General features: G+C 40.7%; 1 pseudogene; it reads left to right on the forward strand.

The window, feature by feature from the left end:
- Positions 1-16509, forward strand: part of LOC132285577 (probable flavin-containing monooxygenase 1) — a 39282-nt pseudogene extending 22773 nt beyond the window's left edge.
- Positions 16510-17781: the final 1272 nt, after the last annotated feature.

The raw sequence follows: 17781 nt of genomic DNA on the forward strand, positions 1-17781 counted from the left end.
AAGAAATTATTAATTTTATTTTATTCAATTAATGGAATTTTAATTATATAGGATGGTATATATTTATTTAATGTCCTATGAAATTAATAATGGCTAAAAATAATTAAATAAGACTTTAGGGATTTTTCTAGAATTTTCTAGATTTTTCCGGGCATTTTCTGCAATTTCCGGCGACCTTCCGGCGAGTTTTCCGGTCGCCGGCAGTGGGGGAGACGACCGGAGTGATCCGGTGCAACGCGGCGCACCATAGGAGGGTGTACGCGCGCATCCTGGCCATTAGTGGAGTCTGATTGATCCGGTGCATCGCGGTCCATGATACCGCGGTACACCCGGATCTGTGGGCGTTGGATGGAGGGAAGATAGGGTGAGATGATCCGGTGTGGCGCGCATGTAGGAAGGATGATGCAGCCAACCAACCGGAGAATGCCACGTCAGCAGGAAGCCATCAACGCGCGCGTGGCAGCGCGTGCGCGCGCGTGGGACTCTCCAAACGCGCGTGGGAGCGCGTGTGCGCGCGTGGCTGACGCCAGACGCGCGTGGAGGCGCGTGGGAGAGGGGGAAAGCTTGGCGGCGCGTGTGGGGAGCTCTGGGAGGCGCGTGGGGGCGCGTGAAGGGCCTCTGCGGCTGCTGGAAAAGTCCAGAATACCCCTAGGGACTGTTTTGTCATTACCAGGACCTTCACTATACATTTTGGGGCCTCGGGTTGGCATTTTTGGAATTAACGGGACATTATATTATTATTTTATTTCTCGTTAATTATTATAATTGTCCGATTAATATTTCTAAATATTAATTGTATCAGTTAAGGTGCGAATCGCTAGTAAACATATGTAATTGATTTAACGACTATTAATGGTATTATTTTATTAAACTGTAATAACCATTAATGTTAAATTAATTAGTGCTTGGTTTTCTTCATATAAATAACCCATTATATATTATGGAATATTTATACTGTTAATCGTATATAAACCATGATTATTATGATGTGTGCATTTCAGGGAATAAATGGACTGTTTATTATGTCGCATTTATATTATATGGATGTGTTGCCATATAGAACCATGTGAGCTGACTAATAAGTTTAGACTCATTTATACCTTATGCATTCGTTGCGATAGACAGATGTGTGGCTGTCGGGGTATGTGGTTTAATATTATTGGCATGTGTTGCCTAATTGACATACTCGGTATATTTCTTAATATTGTTGGCATGTGTTGCCTAATTTATATGCTCAGTATATTCATCAGTACTTTGCGAGGTGTTATCACTGTGTAGTTCGTTATAGTCTGTGTTGTCAGTACCGTGCACCATGTATAATAGCTGATTTCCCGGGTAGGGAAAGGCGACACTTAACCACCTAGTGTGAGTCTAAGTGATCACCGTCTATTCTGGTTGAGGTCATGTTATACATCGGATAGTTCCCATAGGATGTATACAGATATAGTACTCATCCGATTCATAATGATTAATTTATTGGATTCTCTGATTTGGGTCATAGTAGAGAGGACTTGCTCGTGGGGTTGACCCACCATTGTTGTTATTTCAGGATACGGTCAGTATCCGTTTCAAGGCTGAGGTTAGCAGTGTGGGACCATCATCCGAACTCATCTACTCCTACGATCCAGTGCAGGGTAGAAGTTTTATGTAGTATTTCAGTTTCAGTTTTTATTTACTTTTGACGTTGAACTCTCAGGGTTATATTTAGGGATCCCTGACGTAGGATTTCCAAGTTGTAATGAAGTACTGTATTAAATAAAGGATGAATGGATGTTGTATTATTTAATGTTTCTTTCCTGTCTAAATTCTTTTATTTCCATCATTTTGTATTCCATGCTTGTATATTGCCAATTGTTTTTGATATCCCTCGTTTTTCGTGTATAAGCCTGATCAACTTATGCGTGGAAAATGTGGGGGTGTTACATAAACTTACTTAGATTCCCTCTGCATCCCTTTTTTAGCTATATCTTTAATAGGCTGAAACTTTCTCCTCTCCAAGTTAACCCCAATTTTCTTAGGGTTCTGTCAGTTCTGTTGCTTCTGAATCGTGACAGAGGCTTAGATTTTGATATTATAGATCTTCTCCTTTGTTACAAGGTCAGCAAAATTCGATTGAATGAAATGTATTACCACTTTTATCCCTTCGATAAAAGATCTTTCTGTACGGGAAAGCTTGACTCGGAGGAGGGGTGGAGGCAGAACATTATTGGGGTTCGAGGGGCTTGGTTTGCTCCGGCGGCCAAGGATTACCCGATCCCGACCGCCTTTGGCGAATGTTCCATTTCTTCTTATCAAAAATATAAAACCCATAAGAATGATTGCCCCTGTGAAGTTTGCATTCCTCGTTACTGCTCTTTTCTTTGCCACTCTTTGGGTATTCCTGATAATGACCTCGGTTATGGCGTTTACAGGGATCAGATCACACACCTGGAATAATACGTTCTGAACGACGTCCTTTCTTGTGCTGACCTACTTACTTCTGAGAATCTTGAGGATATCTCACTCCTCGGCAGGACCATGAGTCAACTCAGAATCCCTTCTTTTGGCAGAAGGAAAGGCCCTCTTAGGGCCATTGTGGCCCCAAGTCTGGCTCCTACTCCAGCCTCGACATCCTCTTCTACCACCACATCCGATACAGCACCGAACGTTGTGATTACCAACAGCTCTGTTGCCAACGACTCTAGCATTAACCCAACCGTTGCCCCCCGGGCTGGCAATCCCTCGACTATTACTACATCTGCTCAAAACAAATAGCAAGGGAAGATACCCTAACCTAACAGTAACCCCGACCCTGATGATGTTCCATTCTCAAGAAGGTTTGGATCCTCAGGCCGAATGTGGCCAATTCCTCTCAAAGCAGGTCCATAACTCCTTCTGGGTTCGACGTGGTCACAGCCCCCACTTCTTAAAACGTGACGGGCCCGGCTCAGCCATCTCCTCTCCTTCTGAAGAGGCTCCTTGGACCCCCCGATTCGTCTGAGCGGATGGATCGGTTATTAAACCGAATGAAACCATGTTCAAAGAAGGCCAAACCGCCATGGCCTATTACAAGAACGTGGTCCCCCAAAGACATTGAAGTTGCCAAAGCTCTGTCCCAAAAAGAAGTTTTTAGTCACTTCTCTCTGGCCGCTATGGAGGTAATTTTTTTTCTCTTCTATCGGTTGCGGTAGGAATGTCATCATATTACAACTTCTTTGGACACTCGTTCGTCCTAATTAGTACTCATGTATTGTTTTACAGACTTTATTTGGTATGATGGCAATGCAGAAGCAGGTCGAGGTTGCCAATGCTAAGGTACGAAAGTTCGCTAAAGACGTTGAAATAGGTCACAAAGAGAACAAGATCATCAGCACCAAAAATGTTGAACTCATGGTATAACTCAACGGCGTTGAGAATGAGATGGACAACTTGAAGAAAGATGTGGACTCTCTCCAGGATGAGAAGAACGCTCTCCAGCTTGAAATGAGCGTTTTACAAACCGAGCGAGAAGGTCTGAGAACCGAGAAGGAGGCTCTGAGAACTAAGAAGGAAAACCTCCAGCGTATGCTGGCCGATGAACAAGCCAAACGAATGGCTTTAGAAAAGAGGGCTCTAGATGAACGCAACGCTCTGCTCGGTGTCATTAGCCGGGATGAGGTGGAATGAGAGCTCTTCATACCCGCTTCTCTTGGACCGAAGCTCTTAGATACGCACAAGGGTATAGGAATGGCTATACTGATCGCTCTCCTCCTAAAGGTCATATTAATTCTTATGCAAGTCCTGATGATTGTGACAAGGAGTTAAACATTAACCCTCCCATGGTTTATATTGATCCAGAGTCTACTCCCGCTGAACACATCTTTGACGAGTGCCAAGCGATTGTTGCTTCCGGGGTTATTCCTACCCCCTCAGCTGCCCAGCCTCTAGATGTTCCTCCTTTGACAACTGTGACTCCTTCCGTTCCTGCTGCCGAGGATGAAGCTCAGCAAAATGATATAATCATTCAGCTCGACTCTCCCCCTCGTGAGGGGAGTACAGTTAATGAAGTTGATGGTCAATCCCTCTGTGGTCAGGAAACTGAGGGAGTAGGCAGGACCGAATAACACCTTGCAAACATACCATTTTTCTCTTGCATTGTACTTACTTTATCAGAGTACTCTTTATAAATGTATTCTGATCAAGAGTTCAATGAAATGAGTATTCTTGACCAATTTTTGTCTCGTTGTATTTTTACCATCTCATTACTGCCTTCTTTTCTTTTCTTTTTTTCATTTTTATGCAAATGTTTTGGCATTCAGCTTGTTATGCAACTTGCCATTTGGCTTTTTATTTTTATTTTTTTATTTTTGCAAGTGTTTAGCGTTCGGCTCATAGTGCCAGCTGCCACTTACCTTGCTTAAGTGCCTGGCTCTCGGCTAGAATGCCACTTGCCACTTGGCTTTTATTTTTTAGTAAGTGTTTGGCGTTCGGCTCATAGTGCCAGCTGCCACTTACTTTGCTTAAGTGCCTAGCGCTCGGCTAGAATGCCACTTGCCACTTGGCTTTTATTTCTTAGCAAATGTTTGGCGTTCGGCTCATAGTGCCAGCTGCCACTTAATTTGCTTAAGTGCCTGGCGCTCGGCTAGAATGCCACTTACTGCTTGGCTTTTATTTTTTAGCAAGTGTTTGGCGTTCGGCTCATAGTGCCAGCTGCCACTTACTTCGCTTAAGTGCCTGGCGCTCGGCTAGAGTGCCACTTGCCACTTGGCTTTTATTTCTTAGCAAGTGTTTGGCATTCGGCTCATAATGCCAGCTGCCACTTAATTGTCTTAAGTGCTTGGTACTCGGCTAGAATGCCACTTGCCACTTGGCTTTTATTTCTTAGCAAGTGTTTGGCGTTCGGTTCATAGTGCTAGCAGCCACTTACTTGGCTTAAGTGCCTGGCGCTCGGCTAGAATGCCACTTGCCACTTGGCTTTTATTTCTTAGTAAGTGTTTGGCGTTCGATTCATAGTGCCAGCTGCCACTTACTTGGCTTAAGTGCATGGCGCTCGGCTAGAATGCCACTTGCCACTTGGTTTTTATTTCTTAGCAAATGTTTGGCGTTCGGCTCATAGTGCCAGCTGCCACTTACTTTGCTTAGTAAGAGTAGTGCTAATCATGAAATTTTAAGCAAAACAAACTTTTTCATGAATCTTGAAAATTTTATATATTTGTGAATTGCGCAAGTCAGAACGAACATTACTCAGAATAAAACTCTACTTCTACTGGTAGTACCTTTTCAGAGAGGTGGCATTCCATGGTTTGTTGACCAATCTTCCGGCCATGGTTTTTAAAACATATGCCCCCTTTCCTATAACTTCTGCAATTCTGAATGGTCCTTCCCATGGTAACACCATTTTCTTGATAATTCCAACTTTTATTTTCTGAACCAACCAGGTGCAAAGTCCCTATGCCTCACCTTTTTGTTGTGACTGTTCATAAGCGTCTGCTGGTTTGACACGAGCCTTATTGCTGCTGCATTCCCCTTCTCTTCAAGTAGGTTGAGGTTGAATTCTAACATGTGATCATTTTGCTCTTGATTCCATGCTAAGCTTTGAACAATAGGAACTTGATGCTCAACTGGTATTACCGCCTCAGTACCATATGCCATGGCGAATGGGCTTTCTTTTGTCGGTCGTCTCGGAGTTGTTCTATATGCCCACAGGACGTTCGGGAATTCATCCAATCACTTCCCTTTCTCTTCTTCAAGCTTCTTCTTTATGCAAGCAAATATCGTTCTGTTTGTGATCTCAGCCTAACCATTCGCTTGTGGATGACTGACCGCTGCTAACTTTTGATTAATTCCATATTCTTCCAACAACTACCTCACTTGCTTGCTATCAAGGTTAGTCCCATTATCCATGACAATTGACCTCGGCACCTCAAATCGATAAATGATATTATTCCAGATGAAGCGTCTCATATGAGTCTAAGTCACACTGGGATACGGTTCTGCCTCCACCCATTTGGTAATATAGTCTATTGCAAGTAGGACGTACTTATTTTTCGATCTGGCAGTCGGTAATGGGCCAACCACATCCATCCCCCATTGCGCGAAAGGCCAGGGTTTGGCCATTACGTGCAAATCTTCTGGTGGTTGGTGGATCAGTAGTCCGAACTATTGACACTTATCGCACCTTCGCAAAAATTCCTCTGCGTCTCATGACATGTTCGGCCAAAAGTACCTTTGTGTCATCGCTTTGTGTGCTAGAGACCTTCCTCCTGAATGATTGCCACAAACCCCTTCATGGATAGTCCGCAGTATCTGTTGAGCTTCTGCAGGGGTTACACTTTTTAAGTGGGGTCCTAAATAAGACCTCCTGTATAGTTGGTTATGCACTAGGGCATATTTTGCGGCATTGGATCTGATCCTTCGTGTTTCATCCCTCTGTTCGGGCAAAACACCATCTCGTATATACGCAATAATTGGATCTATCCAGCTCGGTTCGTATGGTGCGACATTCACCTGCCAGGGATCCGAGCTTGACGGTTCCTCAAGGATAGATGGCTGGCATAGCACCCCGATTGGAATCACCCTTACCAATGTTCCACCTGAACTCGACGCACTGCATGTTAACTGATCGGCATCTTCATTACACTCCCTCGGCAATTGAATGAACTTGATTCAATCGAAGCTTCTAGTTTCTTGCATAATAGTGGAGCGGTATGCCTCCATTGTCTCATCCTTTGTTCCATATTTCCCAGTCACTTGTTGAATTATTAACTGCGAATCACTGACGGCAACTAAACTTTTGACCTTTAGCTCCTTGGCCAACCTTAAGCCAGCCAGCAGCGCTTCATACTCTGCTTAATTGTTGGTTGCTCTGAACTCAAGCCTAATCGTTTGGCTCAGCGTAGTGCCTTCTGGTGTTTGTAACTTGATCCCGATTCTTGCCCCCATCTGATTTGAGGAGCCATCAACGAAGAGCTTCCATGAAGATTCTTCAAGGCATTCATCTGGCTCATCTACATCACATTCCAGTAAGAAATCAGCCATAGCTTGCCCTTTAATAGCCGTTCGGGGTTCATAAGTTATGTCGAAACAACTAAGCTCTATTGCCCATTTCGTCATTCGTCCGGACAAATTGGGCTTATGCAAGATCACCCTTATAGGAAATGTGGTCAAGACAACTATAGGATGAGACTTGAAGTAATGCCTGAGTTTCCTCTTTGCGTTTACCAAGGATAAGATTACTCGCTCGGCCTTCGAATACCTTCTCTCTGGCTCGGTCAACATTTTGCTTACATAGAAAACCGGGAATTGCTTACCCTCGGCACATCGTATCAGCACACCACTGGTCGTAATGTTAGAAACTCCAAGGCACAGGAAAAGTTTTTCGCCTGGCACTAGGGCGTTCAAGACTGATGGGTTCTGCATATATTCTTTCAGCTTGATCAGCGCTTGCCTCTGCTCATCCCCCCAGGACTATTTTCCATGACCCCTGATTATATCGAAGAATGGTTTGCATCGGTCGGATAACTTAGAAATGAATCCACTCAGTGCCGCTATGTTTCCGGTGAGAGCTTGGACCTCTTTGATAGTACTTGGTTCAGCATTTTTTAGCAAAGCTTCCGCTTGGGCTGGACTAACCTCAATTCCTCTGTTGTTGACCACGTGGCCAAGGAATTGCCCTGATCCCACGCCGAACGAGCATTTAGTTGGATTCAGCCTCATTCCATACTTTCTTAGTACACCAAACACCTCCTGTAAATGCTGTAAATGATGGTCCTTCTGTCTGCTTTTGACCACCATGTCATCGATGTAAGCTTCTACTGTCCTGCCCATTTGATCCTTAAAAATCTTGCTAACCAACCTCTGGTACGTGGCTCCGGCATTCTTCAGTCCGAATGACATAACCTTGTAGCAATAGATCCTTCATTCGGTGACAAAAGAGGTTTTTTCCTCATCGCTTGGGTCCATTGGGATTTGATTGTAGCCTGAATATGCATCCAGAAAGGTCAGCCGCTCGTACCCGTTTGTTGCATCCACCATTTGATCAATCTTTGGAAGTGGAAAACTATCATTCTGGCAGGCTTTGTTCAGATTAGTGAAATCAATGCAAACTCTCCATTTTTCATTCTTTTTTTGCACTACAACGATGTTCGATAACCAGTCCCGGTACTGTACTTCTCTAATGAACCCAGCCTCCAACAATCAATTAACTTCGTCTGCAATGATCTGATTACGTTCCGGGGCGAACCTTTTCTGCTTCTGCCTCACAGGCTTGACACTCGGATCTACATTAAGGGAGTGACAAGAGACAGAGAGGTCGATCCCCGACATGTCCGAATGGCTCCAAGCGAATACATCTGCGTTCTGGGAAAGAAAATCAATCAACTGGCGTTTTTCTTCTTCGGCAAGGCCCGAACCTACCTTTGTGGTTCCTGTAATTGGAAGCTCTTCCTCCCCGTTCGTATTGGGGGGAGGTTCCTGTAATTGCAATTGTGTGCTAACAGATCAGATGGGAGTTTTGCCTTTCCTTGCAACTTTTAGAGTCACCGAGTAACATTCCTTTGCTGTAACCTGATCCTCATGGATGTTAATCACCTTGCTCCCATCCGGGCTCAAGCATCTCATCACTTGGTGCAGGGTCAATGGGACTCCCTGTACCCTATGAATCCACCTTCTCCCCATTAACAGATTGTAAGAGGGATGGATCTCCACCACCACAAAGCTTTCGACAAGCTCCCTTTCGGCTGCTTGGACCAACAACTCTATTGTGCCGATCGGTTCAACTCGTTTTCCATTAAATCCCAACAACGGATTCCCAGTACATTTGAATTCCTCTAGCTTGATTTCCAACCGATCGAAGGTGACTCTATGCATAATATTGGCACTGCTCCCTGGATCAATCAGTACCCTTCGTACCAAACACTCTGCCACTATCAAACTAACGACTAGGGGGTCTTCATGAGGAATCTGAACTCGCATCATGTTTGTTTCATCAAATCTTATCTGCGTTAATACATGCTGTTGATGTAGAGCGTGCACACTGCCTATTCTCCTCTTCAGTTGTGCTTGACGGAGACGCGTTCAGAGCAACTCCTCGGACTCAGTTGTCTGCTCTGGTCGGCCATGAATTACATTTATTATCCGAACGGGCTGAGCATTATGATGATTCGGCTTTTGGTTTCTTTTAACTTGTTCTGCCGGTTGACTCTACTCTTATGCCGGCCCTTGCATGTATCCTGCAAACTCTCCCCTATCGATCAGCATCTCCACTTGTCTCCTTAAGTTCCTGCATTCATTAGTCTGATGACCAAAATCACTATGAAAAGCACAATGTTTAGATTTATCCATTTGCTTAAGAGGTTGTCTAATTAGTAAGGGAGGGCGAAACTTATCTTTGTTCTCTTGGTATAGCCTTACCAGTGTAACTTTGAGTGGAGTAACCAAATCATCTTCCCTTATCTTCGCTGCCTTCCAGGAGGTCTGATGCTGTGATACCCCTCGATTCTAGAGCCACGGGTGATCAAGTCCGAGCACAGATCCGAGGGAAATCAGACAATTAATATATAAACAAGCAAGAATAAAACTGAATTAATAATAAAATAATGATACGCTGAAAAGAATTCTAATTGTAAAACCTCCAAAATAAAAGTTTTAATATAAATAAACTTTCCAATCCGTACAACTCGGGAATCCATCTAGTGGACCCCTAATATTTCCAACTGGTAAAACATTTACAGAATTAAAATCCAAAACCAAAATAAGAAAGAAAATCCTATGTAGTCGGAAGAGTGAGTGACTGTATCTGCATCACCACGATCAAACCCTAAGCCTGGTACTCACGAACACCTGAAAAATAAAGGTGGGTCAGGCCCACATGCAAGTTCCATCCTACTACAATCCATACATAAACCCGATACGCAGATACATCCTAGATAGCTCGGCAATATCTACAATAGTCCATAGATATATATATACACACTATAGGATGCTCACTAGCCTATAACATAGTTCAGCCTGGGTAGAAGGTGACATATAAAACACGCTTTTCAGCGGCCAAGTACCTAGACCCACCAGGGAACATTAGCTATATCTAGCTACTCAACCTTTGCAATATACGCACCCTAACCGTGATCAGGAAACTCAAGCTCGTATCACAGTACCATAAATATATATATAAATTCCTTCCTAATGCCGAAAGATAAAACAAGCATCCATTATGTCGTTCAACTGTTTTAGTTGACAGGACATGTATCCATGTAGGAGTTAACTATTTTAGTTAATCCATTCCGTATGTAAGAAGAGGTAGGACTTAGCTTTTTGATCTAATCCATCCCTGATATGTCACCGTCCCATACCGGTACATATAATGCAAATGATCCATAAACGATGCACATTCATTAGAACATCAAATAAATCCAGAAACCAGCATAATAGAAAACAGATATTATTAAGACCCTATTATGCATCCAGTATATGATTATAATCATTAATCCTCCAAATAAATTGTTAAAGTATTGATAAACAATTTATATTATCCACATCCATACAATTGATAAAACATAAGTTAAACAGTTCATCAATTAACATCCATAACCTGTTATAATGATCAGCCAGAAATATGAACTAAATACATTATACTAGATATCCCAAACCATCCTCTCATACCATATTATTTAAATTGCCAAAACAAAGACAAGTAATGAAATCCTCCATAAATCCTTAACAGCATGAAAGTTAGCATTTACACCACATGACGTCCCTTTGATCCTCCACTCCAAAACCTGTGCCTGATATAATATGACACTCTGAATTCCAAACTGCTCATTATATGAAACCCCAACAGTATTCCCACACTAGTCCATTTAGTTCGCTAAACCAAAACTAGCAACTAAAATTCCTACCACTCCTGACAGCATACCATTTAATATTTAAGTTAATACTGTCTATGCCCATATCCCACACCGAACTTTCTGGCCTCCATTAAAGTATATAAATAATTTATATAATATCCCAAAAGTAATTCGATACCAGTCAGTTTAAGATATTAAAACAAACTTATTAACTTAAACATTCATCCTTCCTTGACAGCATGCCTATTCCACGTTTCTGTTTCCTGATGCCCCTTAAGATTAGCACCCTAGCATAACCAACTATTTAAGGGTCTTAATAGGTTAATTTTAACATATTTGAAACCCCCTTTAATAATTTATATAATAATTTATATAATATCCCAAAAGTAATTCGATACCAGTCAGTTTAAGATATTAAAACAAACTTATTAACTTAAACATTCATCCTTCCTTGACAGCATGCCTATTCCACGTTTCTGTTTCCTGATGCCCCTTAAGATTAGCACCCTAGCATAACCAACTATTTAAGGGTCTTAATAGGTTAATTTTAACATATTTGAAACCCCCTTTAATTTTCAGTATTTGCGTTTAACCCCAGAACTCCGGAAAAATTGCAGAAAACACCCCGTAGGGGTTTTTTTCCATGGGAGCCGGCTCCCCTTTATTGGAGCCGGCTCCTAGGCTTCTAGAGCCGGCTCTCCCTCATGGAGAGCCGGCTCTCTCTTCATGGGAGCCGGCTCCCACCATTCGGGAGCCGGCTCTCACCCCTGAGATCCCCTCTCTGCTTCACTGCTTCGTTTCTGCTTCGTCCGGTTGTCGTCTGCTCTTCTGGCGAAGCCCAATGTCCTATCCCAAATCTTTTTAACATTCCTAGGGTTCTATTCAAGTTCCTAAAGTCCTAGAAACCCTACATATTCCAATGTGAATTTATTAACAAAGCTTCAACTGAAACAATTTTCTTTTCCTCTGTTTATCTTCTTCGCTTCCGGCGAAGACCACTCCTCTGCTCCAAGTTTCCTTAAAGTTCTTAAGGTTCAATACAAGTCCCAACAATCATAGAAACTTTTTAAATTCTATTATGAACTTGATTGACAGAAGTTTATATCAAAAACAACACAGTTTGAGAAAAACCCAATTTCAGTTATTTAAACGTAAAACAGGTTACAGTCTAATATAACATGCATCAACTATTAGTTTTAAAGGTTGAATTAATCCCTGGAGACTATATAGAATGCACAGAACACAAGTTTATAGGAAAGAGACAGAATGAAACTTGCCTTAAGATTCCGGTTTGAAACCTTTTATCGCCGTTGCTAAATTCTGCAACGAACTGTAGACTACCTGCAACTCTCCCACTGTTCCAGTTTTATTCCATAAGCCATCGACTCTTTCTTCCTTGATCCCACCTTCAATCCATGGCTGCAATCCTAATTGATTCTCTCAATCTCCCTCTGTTTTTCCTTCTCAAGGAACCTCTCTGTTTTTCCTCTCATAAACCCTTACGTGAATTGAGTTTTAATTTCCTCACCCTAGCAGACGTATAAGATTTATATATATACACGTCCCAACCTTAAGTCAAATTATATAACCGTATATTTATAAGATTTACGTAAAACATAATTTAAGTCGGCGACTACACAAAAATAAAACCCTAAATCTAAACCATAAATACAACACACCTAAATTACATAAGCTACCAAAAACTACACGTCAATTACATAAATACAACACACCTAAATTATATAAGCTACCAAAAACTACACGTCAATTAAGTCACTAATAATTATATAAGCTACCAAAAAATAACCAATAATTAAATTAAAAATAATTACAATGAACTTAAACAACCACAATTATCAATTAAGCAAATAAAACCCTTAAACACAACCAGATAAATCATATTTAAATGCACATAAATCAACTAATCAATAAATCAATAAAATGCACATAAAATAAAAAAGAAATTCCAGTTATATCCTTTTAAAAATTAGGGGTATTACAGATGCTGTGTAGGAACTTGCTTCTGCCGTATCTTCGCTTCGGACTTCTCTTTTGTGGAGATGATAGATGTCTTCCTAGCATTAGCTGCTTCTTCCTCTTCCAGGCGCACGAAACCATCAGCTCTCTCATTCAGCTCGTCCATTATCTTCGGCGTGTTCACCACCAGAATGGTATGGAACGGTATCCCTCGGGTCATTGCTAACTTGAACGCTTGAACTGTTGTGGAAGGATGGCACTCTATCACCATGCTCCTGGTTAGGTTAAACCTGGTAAGAAAAGCTTGGAGACGTTTATCGTTATGCTGTTTCATGGTGAACAAACTAAAGATATCTTTTGCCGGACGCTTATTCCCATAGTACTGGCTTATGAACTGATCACACAAACTACGGAAACTATCCACTGAGCCCCTTGGTAGGTTCTTGAACCAGTTAAGCGCCGATCCAGCTAAGCTTGTAGGAAAACATTTGCACATCAAAGGATCATTCTCTGTGTTCAGTGCCAGTTTCAACTGAATGTGGTATACATGATCAATTGGATCGGTCGTTTCGTCGAACAGAATGAAAACAGGTACAGAAAACTTCCTCGGGCTTGGAGCATTCAGGATCTCGTCAGTAAATGGCGAATCAACCGTCCGGGCTGCCGAACGGAGGGCCTCATTGTCTCTTTCAAACCTCGTGACGACTCTTTGATTTGTAGATCTTCTTTCCGAACTCCTATAATCATATGTGGCCATTGAAGGCCGATAAGGTGGATCGAGCGATCTTTCCTCAGTAAACTCTTTCTGCCACGGCGAGTTAATCTTGTGACAATCAAACTCCATATCCTGTTCGCGATTATGCCTTTCCTGATGTGGATTGAAAGCTGTATTTTCTTCCCACCGGATATGCTCACGATGTGGATCGAGATGTACAGATCCTTCTCGATCCTCAGCTCGACAAGCGTTTGGCGGTAAATTCTCCATTCTAACCTCCTCGCGGTGGAGATCGACGTGGTTATCTCCCTCTTGCTTGCCTTGATGTGCTTCATCTGGTCGCATGCCTCTTTCACCCACCGGAGGCAGTCGCGGCGCAACCGGAGCCTCTCGGCGTTCTATTCTAGCTCTCAACTCTGCATTTTCTTTTCTCAAAGCCTCGATCATGTTTATCAGTTCATTAAGCTTCATCTGCTGGCCATTTTCCACTGGATTCGAACTCTCTCCTCCGATCATCATTCCGGATCGTAGCAAAATCATTAATTGCGAATTTCTGATTAGATCTGAGCTTTGCTAATACAGACGCTCTAGATCTGGATTCTAGCTCAATTGAATTTTGATCGCGATTAACCAGATTTGAGTTGCCCCGGCAACGAATCTGCCAAATTCAGTAATCTCAGCAACTTTCGACCGCACAGCTCTCCAAAACAAGCACAAATCAGAACTGCGTAGATCGAACGCCAACTTCTTCGATCACGATTTCACCGACCTTGATTCTGCCTTCAACGATCAGGCTTCGTCTTCACGCGCTACACTACTAGATCAAATCAATCTGAGTGAAACATCAATGAATTCTCATCGATTCCCACGGACGGCGCCATTGAAGATGCAATAATTTTCTCTTTCTAAATTGACAGAATTTTAATACACTTCAAATATTTTCTCCCCCCTCTCTCCTTTATTTTTGTCTATTTATAGATTGTTTACAATGTTCTAGAAGATTCTTAACTAACTCCCTCTATTGGGCTCGTCCTTGAGGCTTTTATAACTATAGGCCTGATCACCTTTAAGGGCCTTTAACTTCACTCTTCAGCATTGGGCTTGCCTGGTGGCAGCTTGATTCGGGCCCAGGTCATTTACTAGGCCCATTCTTCATCACGTAGGTTGAATCCGGCCCATGCCGTCTTTGGTATCCTCATTAACGAACATCTAATCTGAAAAGCTTAAATTATTAGAGAGTGTAGTTTTTTCTTAGTGGACTTGTAGGGGTGGAACATCCATGTACAGTGATATACAGAACTGAACGTTGGAATGTGCTGGATTATCTTCCATGGGGAGTTAACTTAGGTTATCTATACCTGAATCGCTTCTCAGAGTTTTTGGTTCATAAACCTGATCAAGGCTTTTTACTTACTCTCATGGCAACAATTTTTTCACCTATGGTATATAACTCCCCTTCACAAAACTTGAACTATAATACAAACCAAATAATCAAACATCAAGATTAAGAGAGACTTGATCTCCCATCTATGTTAAATCAGACAAATACTAAGTTAAATATTATTGGTACAAACTTAGCATCTGTCTGATTTAACAGAGATGGGGATTCTCAAAATTTGTTGAGAGTTACATAAAATCGAAGCTTCGGCTTGCAAAGTTTGGAATGGTGCCAAAACATAGTTTTTTAAAAGAAGTTAGTTCATGTTTGGTCTCAACCGTACAAGAAGATTTTTACAATAGAGTTGAAAAGGGAAGCATCAAACTGAAGAAAGCTCCAAGTTTTAGCTTCTGCGAAAAAGGACTTCTAATAGATGGAGAAGCTGAACCTCTAGAGATAGATATGGTCATACTGGCCACAGGTTTTAGGGGTGTGAAAAAACTCGAAGACATTTTTGTGTCACCAACCTTTCAAGACATATTAGCTGGATCAACCAATATGTATATGCCACTCTATAGGTTAGCATCTTATAACATGTATAATTATACACATATACTTGTACGGATATATACAAATGTGGGTTTGGTATATATTGATGTAGAACAGTTTTATCGACTTTCTCTTGTATGCAGTAAGAAAACGACCCAATAAGCAAAACCCACTACCTATAGTTAGTGGTCCATGCTACTTTTCGGCCAAATTTAGTTGTGGATTAAAAGTTGTTACTTGTTCATTATTGAACGTCCATAACTTCTGCTCCATCATATATAGTACTAATATGAACTTAATTTTATTAGGGAATGCATTCATCCTCGAATTCCACAATTAGCCATAATTGGATTCTCAGAGAGTCTTGCAAACTTGTATACCTCGGAGATAAGGTGCCGATGGGTGGCAGAGCTTCTTGATGGCACATTCAAGGTACCTAGCATTAAGGAGATGGAGAAAGATGTCGAAATATGGGATGAATACTTCAAACAATCCTCTGGTGAGTATTACAAAAGGTCTTGTATTGGTGCACTTCATATACGGTACAATGATCAACTATGCAAGGACATGGGATGGAACCCCAAGAGGAAGAAGGGATTTATAGCTGAATTGTTTGAGCCTTATGGTCCCATGGACTATGCTCATCCTTAGTGCCATTGTATTCAACTATGATTTGTCAATATCAGTACTTATTTTATGTATGAATAAGGAAAATCATTTGGAGTCCGACTGTCTTATTGTAAGTATGGAATTGGGATGATATCAAGCTCCACTCACATCAAAATAGTCGGAGTTGTATAACTGTCGGAATTCGTATCATGACTCTGAATGACAACATTTTTAAATGATAGATTTCCTCCCAAGTTTGTTTGCTACATTGTACTACTTACAAAAAACACACTGTAATTCCTTGTTGATGTTTTGGTTCCTTTGTTTATCCGGTCTGTTGTCCATTAAAGATGGAAAGTGTTGTTGTGTTCATGTTTTGTTCACTGTTTCCAGTCTACATTGAGTGTGGCAAGAAGCAGTGATTGTTTTCTTTTTCCTCTTTTTTTGGGTTTTGGATATGGTTTTTTGTAATAGTTATTGTGGAATATTTAATATATATTTGAAGGAGTATTAACCTGTGACATTTTTGTTCTTAGAAATATTTAATATATATTTGAAGGTGTTAACATCTCCAGGATTACACATGTGGCACATCAATATCCCAATTAGGCAATTATCTTGAAAACTAGCTTATCTTTATTTTTATTATATATATATTGGGCAGAAAAGTAGCATAGACAGCAATCATGTCATGGACGCAGCCAAAAAAGCTAGCCGAATAAAATGGCAAATATTTGCCATCAACCACTTTCAACAATGGGTAAAATGAACTGTTTTTTTATTCCCTTCTTCTGAGTGAGTTTTTTATTTTATTTTATTTTTTTTTATTATTATTTTTTTTTTTGACGAGATTGATGGGCTGGGTATAATAACTATATATAAATACATACACATACAAGGCAAGAAGTATTAAAAATTAGATTAGCAGACGCGTCAAAGTTTGGTAGTTCAAAATTTACAGGAAGCATTAAGCCAGCTATCGAGGCATCTGCAGAATAATTTTATATTTCAAAAATTATAAATAAAAAATGTTATAAAATTTTTGCTTAATTTAATTTTTTTAAAATAAAGAAATTAATATATATATATATATATATATATATATATATATATATATATATTTCTAGTTGGGATTCAAACACATTGTCTCCACTAAGGTTCGAATCCCTGACTTCTCATTGGAAAGTAGTGGTTCGTTTTAAGAAATAAGAGCCTTATACTACCTGGCCACAAACTTGTTGATTTTTAAATAATTATCTTAAAATAGTTTTCTACTTCATGTACAACTAAATACTACAAGACTTCGAAAACAATTTTATATTACAATATTCCTTTCATCTCAAAATAATTATTTATCTTTTTATTTTGAAATGTTTCAAAAAATATATTCTATTTTATAATTAAATGTATTATTTTTTTATAATATTTTTAAACTATTTTTTTTTAACTAAACAGTCGTATCAATATAATAAAAATTTATTAAAACTTCATTATCATTAAAATAAATAAATTCCGGACATGTACCTGGGACAGAGATGAGTGGCTATAATAGGGGAGAATATTGGGTACCCCAAGGGTACCTCGTCAGCTTGTCCACCTGGTACCCCAATCCAATAAAAACATGACAACTGGCTACCTTTCCACCTCAGCTTCGTACTCAGCATGCCATTAACGGAGACGGCGTCAACTTTGTTAAAAAAAAAAATTAGCGTTGACCGGATTGAGAATCTTCACCATCGCCGGCCCCACCA

Source organism: Cornus florida, unplaced genomic scaffold (assembly GCF_030987335.1).
Source record: "Cornus florida cultivar Cherokee Brave unplaced genomic scaffold, ASM3098733v1 CherokeeBrave_3.0.0_Hap2_Chr02, whole genome shotgun sequence".
Lineage (NCBI taxonomy): Eukaryota > Viridiplantae > Streptophyta > Magnoliopsida > Cornales > Cornaceae > Cornus > Cornus florida.